This window comes from Lycorma delicatula, chromosome 1, assembly GCF_047948215.1.
Source record: "Lycorma delicatula isolate Av1 chromosome 1, ASM4794821v1, whole genome shotgun sequence".
Classification (NCBI taxonomy): Eukaryota; Metazoa; Arthropoda; class Insecta; order Hemiptera; family Fulgoridae; genus Lycorma; species Lycorma delicatula.
Genome location: NC_134455.1, coordinates 399,331,183 through 399,342,193, shown reverse-complemented (window position 1 = coordinate 399,342,193; position 11,011 = coordinate 399,331,183). Strand labels below are relative to the sequence as shown.

Sequence of the window (11,011 nt, the reverse complement as noted above, 5' to 3'; positions counted from 1 at the left end):
ATAACATTACAACAAAATATTGTAATTTCTATATTACATACTTATCTTAATACATTACCATCTGTGTTTAACCAGTATGCACCACTATTGTTATTGACAATGAATGTTATAAATTTTAAATTCACTGAATGTAAAAATGATTCTTAAGATGCAAATACATGTCAGTGAAAAAGAAGGGTAGTGGTTTAACAGTTGTTATAATAAAACTACGTAATATGAATAAATTATTTGACCTAGACTCTGTGGATAAGCTATTTGTGTTACAATGTCATTCATAAGTAGAACTGGTTCACAATTCATAAATGCTATTTATAGTTATTTTTAAAATAACTAATTAGATTATTAAATAATTTGCCGCTATAACATAATTCATTTTATTGTTTTGTTCTAATATATACATCTATACTTAAATCAGCAAAAAATATTATTTAACTTAAAGTTTTCTATATTTACATAAGTGGATATTTATATACCATATTACATTAAACTCTATATCAATTAGTTTTAGGATTCTTTGATTGTTATTATGATATGCAAGGGGAGAATATCAGTGATAGTATATAAACAAGATCAAAGTTCAAAGCCTGGAAGTGAATGAATATTTCCTTTAAAGTTAATAGTGTAAATTTTTAAAAGTGTAAATTACATTTGGTTTTAATTTCCAAATTATAACTCTTATTGTATTTTTAATTTGACTGTAGCACATCAATTTTTTTAAGATGAAGATTTTAATTAAGTTATGTCACTGGTTCATAATGTTATTTTATCTAGTTTTCATATACTATGGAATAAAGGTATTGTTCTTCTCTTCACTGCCCGATAATGTGATTGAAGATAAAGAAGTTACATCGTTAATGAAAATGGCCAAAACTAATTTTTTACTATACTTCAGTCTATGGGGTGTGGTAAGAAAATTTGATTTAATATTTATAAAAATAACGTTATAAATTTATTTAATATTAGTTATCGTGTGCTGTTCATTGATAATTTTAATGATTTCATAACTTATTGAACTTTTTACAATATTTATTGTAATATAAATCATTTCCTTATTTTAATCAATAAGCTTTTCTTTAACTTTTCTTAAATATTTTATTATAAGATCACGATTACTACCTGCACTAACAAATTAGGCACTGCTTTTTTGCATCGTTGTTCCTTGGCAGTAACATGATTATTACATGTGTATGCATTAGCGGTACCGATTATATTTTTTGTTCTGTATCGGAAGGGGTTTGTTAATTGTATAACTTTTACTACACAAAGTTTAAGGTTATGTTTTTCAGCTGTTCAGTCGTACACGTGTTTAGACTAATTTTATGGTTTTTTTTACATTTAACAGATCTTACTTCCATTTTATGATGTTTGACATTTTGTATACTGTTAGTTTAATATGTCCTTTAATTTCATGTACTTTAAAATGTATTATTTTAGTTTTCGAAAGTTTTATGAAATACCGGTAACGAGAGTTTTTTTTTGTTAAATAGTATGTGAAGAATTTTTGATTTCGTTTTCTTTTTTATGTATACTTATCTTTTATTTGATATAATGCTATCTGCAACATAAGATATTTCATACAAATTGTCCGGTCCATACATCATTAAAATAAATGTCCTTAATATTATTTGTTGATAACTTAATGCAACTCGTATCGACCGATGTTGATTCAATTTTTTTTAGTTTAATTATTTTCAATATTTACTAATAAATTATAATGAATAAAACAGTACATTTACTTATTCAATAAATCTACGAACTATTGAGTGTAGAAAACTGCTAATATTTTTTAGGGAAAAAATTGGCTGTATAGAAATAAATATTAGGATTTAGAGTTTTTAAGTATTTAATATTAGTGAGTACTGTAAAAATAGAAACAAATTAGCCGATAACAGTAAGATCTAAAAATTCTCGTAATATACGTTGGATTCATTTTGAATGCGGTATCGTTAAAAAATTTTATGTAATTAATTACTAAGAAAAAGGAAGTCGTAAAAAATTATATTTAGATGAAATTTTTATAATATATAATTAGTATAATATAACTTATTCAGATTTTTAAAATTTAGTCTTAGAAATTATTTATAACCTGTTTAAATCTGCATTTATAACCTGTTAGAATGCAGATACCAACATAAGGTCATCCCTGATTACCTGTATATATGAAATCAGCTTGCCAAGCTATCTTGAAGAGTGAAACAAACTAAAAAAAGTATACACTATATAGTGGAGGGGTTTTGTCAATATTACAAATAGATTTCTTAAGGGCTCCAGTGGTTACAAGATAAAAGGGTACACAACTCACTTCCAAACACAGAATAAAACAGCTTGATGATACTGACTATTGCCAAGTGCTTAATGAAATTTGTTTTAATAATTTGATAAAAATAATTTTTGTTTTTTGTGGACATGCAGTATGCGAATCGTGTAATGATAGACTCGATGATGAATCAACGGTAAATGAAAAAAATGTCCTTTTTGTAGGAGTCCGGTGCAATTAGTAATTGAAACAAAAGGACAAAAAGTAGCTTAAGTTAAACAAAAAATGCTAGTTTTGTAAATAAATATAATTAAATCAGTTTATGTAACACTTTAATTTAGTATTAAATAATTTGGATTGAATAGTTTATTATATTTCCCTTTTCTAACCGAATGAATCAGTTGCCATAGCAGAAGGAGAATATAATGTTTATTCATCTGTGAAAAAGGTATGTTAATAATTTACTGAGGAATTCTTTTTCTTTTAATTTTTTATTTCTAATATTTTTTGCTTCTAATATTTTTTGTTTCTGTTTAATATTGATGTCGCTGTTGCAAAAGGAGATTCTTAAGAGTTACTGTGAGAGGCTGAACGCATTTAAAAAAGAACTAGAAGAAATTGAATTTGATATAAGACTATAAGATGTCAAAAGAGGAATCAAAAAAATTAATCTAGGAGATGTTTGTCCCGTTTGCGGAGCTCCGCAAAAGGTTAAACACACTTCCATCCAGAACTATTAAAGAATGCGGATTAAATCGCTTCGAAAACGATGGATTCATTTCATGTAAAGAATGTAACTGGACTATAACTTCTGAATGTAATTTATTTAATTGCGGAATTGCACATAAAATTTATAATGAGAATTGCAGTGTTGCTAAAGAATTAAACAATTGCTGTTTATTTTTTAGATAGCATAGTCTGTATTGACCTAATGATAAGTACTTTTAGTAAATGGGCAAGACTTTTTCCAAAGGTTGAATTGTTGATAGAAGCAGGATTTTATTTCACTGGTGTGATGGATTCTGTGGCTTGTTTCGAATGCGGTGTTGAAATTTTTGAATGGTTAGATAATGATAACCCATTTAAAGAACATAAAAAAGCTTCACCCGATTGCAAAATGGTGAAAAATAAAACTAAAGGTGCGTTGTATTTTAGAATTCATTTCTATACGTTTATTAGTAGTATATAAGTAGTCACCTAATTATTTTCTATTTGTTTGTTCTAGATTTCTTGCTGACGTAGTGCTGTTAAGAAATAATGGGTTCGTCTTCACCTGAAGAGTAATTATCAATAATGGGAGAGGGTTCTTCCGATGAGACAGCTTGCGAATCCGAGTCCGATATCCTTAGCGATTCATGGATAATAGGATTTGTGCCGGGAGGTCGAATAAAATCGATAAATCATTTAATAAATATTTTGAAGAAAACATTCCCTTCATCAAGATTAGAAGTAATAAAGAAAGGAAAATATTTCGGTAATAAAACAGAAGTAGTAAAAATGAAAATACCGACAGTTATTGAATACCAATTTTTGCGAAACAAATTAACCGAATGGGAATTTTATCTTGTTTATTATTTGTAAAATAATATTTTAAACAAAAACAATGAATAAATAAATTTATAAATTGAAAAGGATTTTATTATTCTATCCTTATTTTCTACCTTTAACATATAAGATAAAAATATTCAATTAAAATTCAGTTTATAATAAAATGATGGGTGTTAAACAAGGGATAGCAAGAGAGCTTCATAAGCAAGCTCGTAGAAACTATTCGACAAGATCGGTCGAATTGAAAGGGTTAGATGACTTGTACCAGGCAGACTTAGTAGAGATGATACAATACTCGAGGTTTAATAGAGGATATAAATATATCCTTACAATTATAAATTGTTTTTCAAAATTTGCTTTTGCTTTTCCATTGAAGAGCAAAAACGCGGATGAAGTTGTAATGGTTCTTAAGCCCATATTTCATGAACATAAAATGAAACATTTTCAAACCGATGATGGAAAAGAATGGTTTAATTCGAAATTGAGATCGTTATTACTAAAATTTAATATAAATCATTATTCGACTTATTCCGATAAAAAAGCATCAATAGTGGAGCGGTTCAATAGAACTCTCAAGACAAATATGTGGCGTAAATTTACCGAACAAGCTAATTACCGATGGGTAAGTATATTAGATGAAATAATTGAAAAATATAACAATAGGGTGCATAGAACTACCGGTTTTAAACCTAAAGATGTTTCTTATAAAAACGAACGCGAAGTGTTGTTAAATATATCAAAGGCTGCAAAACAACGTCATCAACATACGACTACGAATAAATTTAATGTTGGTGATCAGGTTAGGATAAGTAAGTATAAAACGATATTTACAAAAGGATATCTTCCGAATTGGACTAATGAAGTTTTTACAATTTTCAAGGTAAAACAAACACAACCTATTACGTACGTTCTTAAAGATGGGAAAGGGGAAGTGTTAAAAGGAAGTTTTTATACAGAAGAACTTAGTAAAACCAAGTATAGTGATGTTTATTTGGTTGAAAAAGTATTAAAAAAACGCGGTAATAAAATATTAGTCCGCTGGTTGGGATTTGATAAGAAAGAGGACTCGTGGATAAATAAGAAGGAATTAATAAAATAAATTAGGTTTATGTAATTTGTTCAGTAGCAGAGATGGACGCCGAAGAAGAAGATAGGAAGCTGACTGTAATTAATTTTGACCGTTTAATAAATAAGGTATCCGATATAAATTCTAAAAAAAGACATAGTCCTCTTCTTCCAGACAACATCAGATGTTTGGTTGTAGGTCCTTCAAACTCTGGTAAGACGAATGCAGTTTTCAATCTTTTATTTGACCCTAGCGGGTTGAGGTTCAGTAAGTAACATATATGTTTTTTCTAAATCATTGTACCAGCCTAAATATTTATTTTTAAAAAGTTTGCTGACTGATGTTGAAGGGATAGGTTACTATTCTTTTAGCGATAACGATGTTATTGTGGCACCGGAAGAAACGGAGCCCAATTCCATAATGATATTCGATGATGTAATATGCGAAAAACAGAATAACATAACAAAATATTTTACTATGGGTCGGCACAATAACATTGACGTGTTTTATATGAGTCAAACGTATAGTAAAATTCCTAAACAATTGGTCCGAGACAGGATGAAAGAAATCTGAGACATATATATCACGATCATGTTACACCGGATATGTCATTTGAAAAATTTAAAGAAATATGTAACGAGGCTTGGAACCGGATAAAAAATGGATTTTTAGTAATCGATAAGGAGAGAGATTTCGATAAAGGACGGTACAGATTTAATTTTGACATCTTTATCGGAAAGCCTCAAAAAAACATAAAAAAGCTCGAAAGATAGCCTGAAAAGAGCCTAAAAAGCCTGCAGGCTAGCATGCGAGCTTATGAATCAGCCTAAAATGCTTCAACATATTTAAAAAAAGATTGTGAGTGCATGTGGTCAGATTAAACGTAAATGTCTACTATAGAGGATCACCGCGGAGATCGCAGATCCGCAGGAGTATTAAAAGAAAACATGGCGAATTGGTAAGAGGAAGATTCGATTCCGATTTAAGACTTTAACAAGATTTTAAACCGCTTACTGAACCTTTGATTAAGATAGCCGAACAGTTCAGTTCCGAAGAGAGAGAAAGGGGAAAACGGGTGAAAAAAGAAATGAAATCGAAAGAAAGTCCATTACCGAAGATCTCAGCTGAAGAATTGCGTGAAAAAGAGGAGCGGGATTATCAAGAATTTGAAAAGAGGTTCGATATGGATTCTATATTCGATCAACTAACTGAAGAGGATAGGGTGAGACATAATAAACGTTCTTTAGCAAACAACGAACCAGAACGTGAAATAAAGCGGTCGACCGCAAAGTTACCCCGGAAAATGGACACGTCTAGTCCGTTTCCTTTTCAGCTGGCCCAACCGTCCGATCCGGTAGACGATGAAATGGCTGGTGTGAGACGTCGACAAAAGGCTAAAAGATTTCTTTCTTATTCGACTCGCCACCGAGCTGAAAAAGCTGAAGAAACCTAACAGCCACCTAGGATCGAACACGAGGAGACTTACGAATCTCAACCCAGCATAGAACAAATGTTGAATACGCCCGAAGGGAAAATGCAAATGAGCATGTCTCTCAAGACAAGCATGCGAGAAGGGCTGGCGCAGGAATTTATGCTCGACGCCATCAGAGATATGGAAAACAATATGGATAACGTTTACGGTGTTCATTTTGAAGGAAACGAACTGAAGATTGGCGATGCGTTAATCGATTTCGACAAGGAAAGTAACATCCTAATAAGAGAAGTGAAGTATCCTGCGAGCCGAGGTTTGTTCGAATTACTTTTCTGGAAAAAACCGAAGTTATTCACGGAAGAAGATTTGGAAGAATATAAGAAAATTTTAATTGCAACAAATGCGCACAGAAGAAATAATTCCGCTCTGGAACGGGTAAAGACTAATTCAGGATTTAAGTATGTTGAAATAATAAGCAATCTTTTTCCACCGTTCACCTCAAAAAAACGAGGCAAAGGTTTAGTAGTACCGTCTGCAATGACTCTGAACGAAAACCATAAAGTCGATTACGTTTATTTTGATGATCCTAACGAAATCTGCGATAGGTTAAAACTGCTGATTGCATCAAAAAAGGCAGGTAATACCGCACACGATAATGAAATTGTATCGATAGTCGAGGAATTAAAAGAACGAGAATTAATAAAAGGAGAAGGCGTACTGTAAGCGAATCATTCAAGATCATGCCGGTCAACAGGTTAGGACAGACGGAATTCGGTTCCAGAATCCCGTTTGGGATCACTGATGAGGGTGATATCGACGCCCGCGAAAAAAAAATTTGCAATCTAGCATCAGCGGAATATTACGACGATGCTGTTAACACGGACGATTGCTTATATTTAATCGAGCAGTATGCTGCGGATCATGATTTTTTAGCGTGCGAAAAACAAACACATTTTAAAGTGGTAGATTTCAAAGGAGCTCGCGCCAAAAACGCCGCTCATCCAGATGATGAAAACGATTTGGTGACCGTGAGATACGTACGGTTCCTCATTCGACAGAAATTCGATGAGGTTATCACTAAAGTCGAAAATATGATAGGAAGAGAAATAGAAAATCCTTTAAGAAGTAAAAATACGAATGATCCTGTTGTTCGTCAGCGATTAGAGGAAAGTATTTCTCGATTGAAAAGCGAGGTTCAGAAAAATGCGATGACTCAAACTGAAAAAGAATCTGATATAAATACGGATGCGTCAACTGAAGACCTTTAGTCGGGATAAAATGAAGAGCACGAACAAGAGTAACGTTAGTTGTAAAACAGGAAACGGATTGATAAGTTCGATCGTAAGTCTTCCGAATAAAACGTTCGGTGTTGCACGTAACGTCGTAGGGACAGTTCTCAATCGGACTGTAGATCTTCTTCCTTTCGAGGCTCACATACCCGGTTACCAATATTGCGGACCCGGAACGAAACTAAAACAAAGATTGAAAAAAGGCGATCTCGGTATAAATCCACTCGATAAAGCCTGTAAAGCGCACGATATAGCATACAGCATCTACGGCGATTCTCGGCGAAGAGCACAGGCTGATAAAGAGTTAGGGGAAAGAGCTTGACAAAGGGTATCAGCGCCCGATTCTAGCATTGCAGAGAAAGCTGCTGCATGGGCCGTAACAAACGCTATGAAAATAAAGAGTAAATTCGGCGGGAGACTGAAGAAAGCTTCAGTCAGAGGTGCGCGAAAAAAACTATAAGAAAAAAGGGAAAATGTGCTTATCTTGAACCGTACCGACCTAAAACCGGATGCGGCATAAGAAAACGCCGGTCCGCAGGTCGCGGTCGACATCGTCGTCGCCGTCGTCAGAGCAAAAAAAAGCATTAAATTTACTACGTAAGCTCCCCATTCATCCTTTATCAGATGTGGAGTCGATACGGTTTGCGCGAAAAATTAATCTGCCCCATTTCAGAGGTGTTTTCATGCGTGATACTTTACCGGCTAGAATAAACAAATTCGAATCGGGAATAGTGAACTTGGATAGTATTTTCAATCCGGGCACGCATTGGGTTTGTTATAAAAAACGTGGCGCGAACGTGTTTTATTTTGACAGTTACGGTAATTTACGCCCACCTAAAGAGCTAGTCCGATATCTTAGATCGGACAAAGAGAAAGTCAACATTCGGTATAATTTAGACCGCAGACAGGATTTTAATTCTCAGTTGTTTGCGGACATTTGTGTTTAAAGTTTCTAATATGTTCTGCCTAAATGGTAAATCCTCTATATTGTCTGCAGATTTTTTCCCCCTGATAGAACTTGGCGACGCCGCGTGGGAAATCGGGCTGATCGATTTTATGTCGTATAATAACATTCGAAATGTAGAAAAAGGAAAAAATAATATTTTTTATTACGGTGACAAAGGCGGTAAATCGATAAAGCTTCCGCCGGGGATGTATGAAATTGATGATCTTAGGGCTAAATTGAAACACGGGATGGGTGACTGCGGTGAATTGAACGCGACCGATGATGAAAAAGGAATGCAACGAAATCGCAGTAAAAATGATGCAAAATGTTCGATTAAAATCTTAATCGACCCTACAACGATGCACTCCCGTTTATTTTGTTCTGAAATAGTAGATTTTACAAAACCGTATTCTATCCGTACTCTTTTGGGATTTGACGAAATGGTCCTACCGGCAAACTTTTGGCATACATTTCAGAAACCTGTTAGTATTTCATCTGTAAATTCGATACGTATAAGCTGTAACATCGCACGCGGTTCATTTGTGGGCGCAGAAGAAGGTCATATCATTAACGAATTCTATCCCAAGAGTCGGACGGGGATATAAGATAATTGAAGTACCGCACAGTGTCATTTATCTTCCGGTCAACACCAAGTGGATACGGAATATAACTGTGCACGTTTATAATCAAAGTTCAGAACTGATAAATTTCGGCGGTGAAGAAGTGACGGTGAGACTACATTTAAGACGAAGAAACGATGGTTTTGATTTTCGTTGATAAAGAGGGATATAAATTCCCTCCCGTAGTTCCGCCAACGGTTAGTCAACCTGCGAAGCTTAAACGGTTAACACGAGAGAACATACGTTTTCTGGAATCTTTAGGCTTTAAAGTTTTACAACAATGAACGGACAGATAATAAATGTTGATACTGCGAACGCGGTATTTGATGAAACCGTAACGGGTAAAGAATTTCATTCTCACTATCCTTATGCGGCGACTACGTTCAATAACAGCGATGAAATAAGAATCCCCGTTCAGCAACAAGATGTGTACACGCTTCCGTGTGAACGTTATTTACTGATAAACGGAACGTATGGCAACGCTAATGGAGCCGCAGATCCTACACTAAAACTGTGCAATAATTTTGATGCATTTCTTTTCGATGAAATCCGTTACGAAATTGCAGGACAGGAGGTAGATAGGGTGAGAAACGTGGGGATAACTTCTACGATGAAAAACGCCCTGTCGCTGAGGAACTCCGAAAAAGATTCTTTTTCATGAACGGTTGGTCATCGGACGGAGTCGGTGTTATAAATCCGGTCAACGGTGCATATATCGATGGCGAATCGGCAAATTTTAATATATTACTTCCGCTGAAGATGCTCTTAGGCTTTTTTGAAGATTATAACAAAATACTGCTAAACGTTAAACAGGAACTCATCCTGCTTCGGGCTTCCACTAACAATAACGGTGTTATCGTTCCGGCTGGAAAAATATTTATCTTCAAAATAACGAAAATTAGATGGAAAATACCGTATGTTAACGTATCGGATGAAAAACAGTTATCACTTCTCAGACTTCTCAGACAGAGATGAACCGATTTCGATGATGTTCCGAAAGTGGAACTTATACGAATATCCAACTCTACCTTGTCAGGGGATGATGATGATGATGGATCTTCCCCATCATCATCATCATCATACAAAATTTTAATTTTATCAAGACAAAAAGTCATCGGCCATTTCTTTAATTGAAATAGAATTTAATGAAAAAAAAATTTACTAAACAAAAATAACATATTTTTGGATCGATGACATTCTTGAAATTAAACCTGCTATATACATTGACTTTAAAATTTAATTCATTTTCGTCTAGTAATGAAAGTAAATGCCTTAATGAATCGGCAACTTCTATTAAACCACTCGTTATTGCTTGAACCACACGTAATGTTGAATATGCTACTAATGAAAGCGGTTTGGTTACTCTAATGCTATAATAACAAGATTTTTTGAACATTTTTTAACTGAAAAAAAAGAAAATTGAAAATAATTTAATGATTAAATAAACTTTTAAGCTCTAAAGGAATATCAACATGCCCCCAAGGTAAAGTTAATAAGTTGTTAACTGCGACACGTTTATCATCATAACTGCTTAATGCTAGTTTGTTTAGTCACAGTTTCAACTGAATGTTTTTTTGATCGAATCAATTTCATTTGAACATAAAAGTCTTAGTAGTTATCATCACCTGCTTTCAATAAACAGCTTCTGAGTCTTGCCCATTTACTAAAAGTACTTATCATTAGGTCAATACAGACTATGCTATCTTTAAAAAATAAACAGCAATTGTTTAATTCTTCACCAACACTGCAATTCTCATTATAAATTTTATGTGCAATTCCGCAATGAAATAAATTAGATTCAGAAGTTATAGTCCAGTTAAATTCTTTACATGAAACGAATCCATCATTTTCAT

General features: G+C 33.5%; 1 pseudogene; it reads left to right on the top strand.

The window, feature by feature from the left end:
- The first annotated feature begins 9,438 nt into the window (after nt 1–9,438).
- LOC142318010 (uncharacterized) lies at nt 9,439–10,133 on the top strand (annotated as a pseudogene).
- Nucleotides 10,134–11,011: the final 878 nt, after the last annotated feature.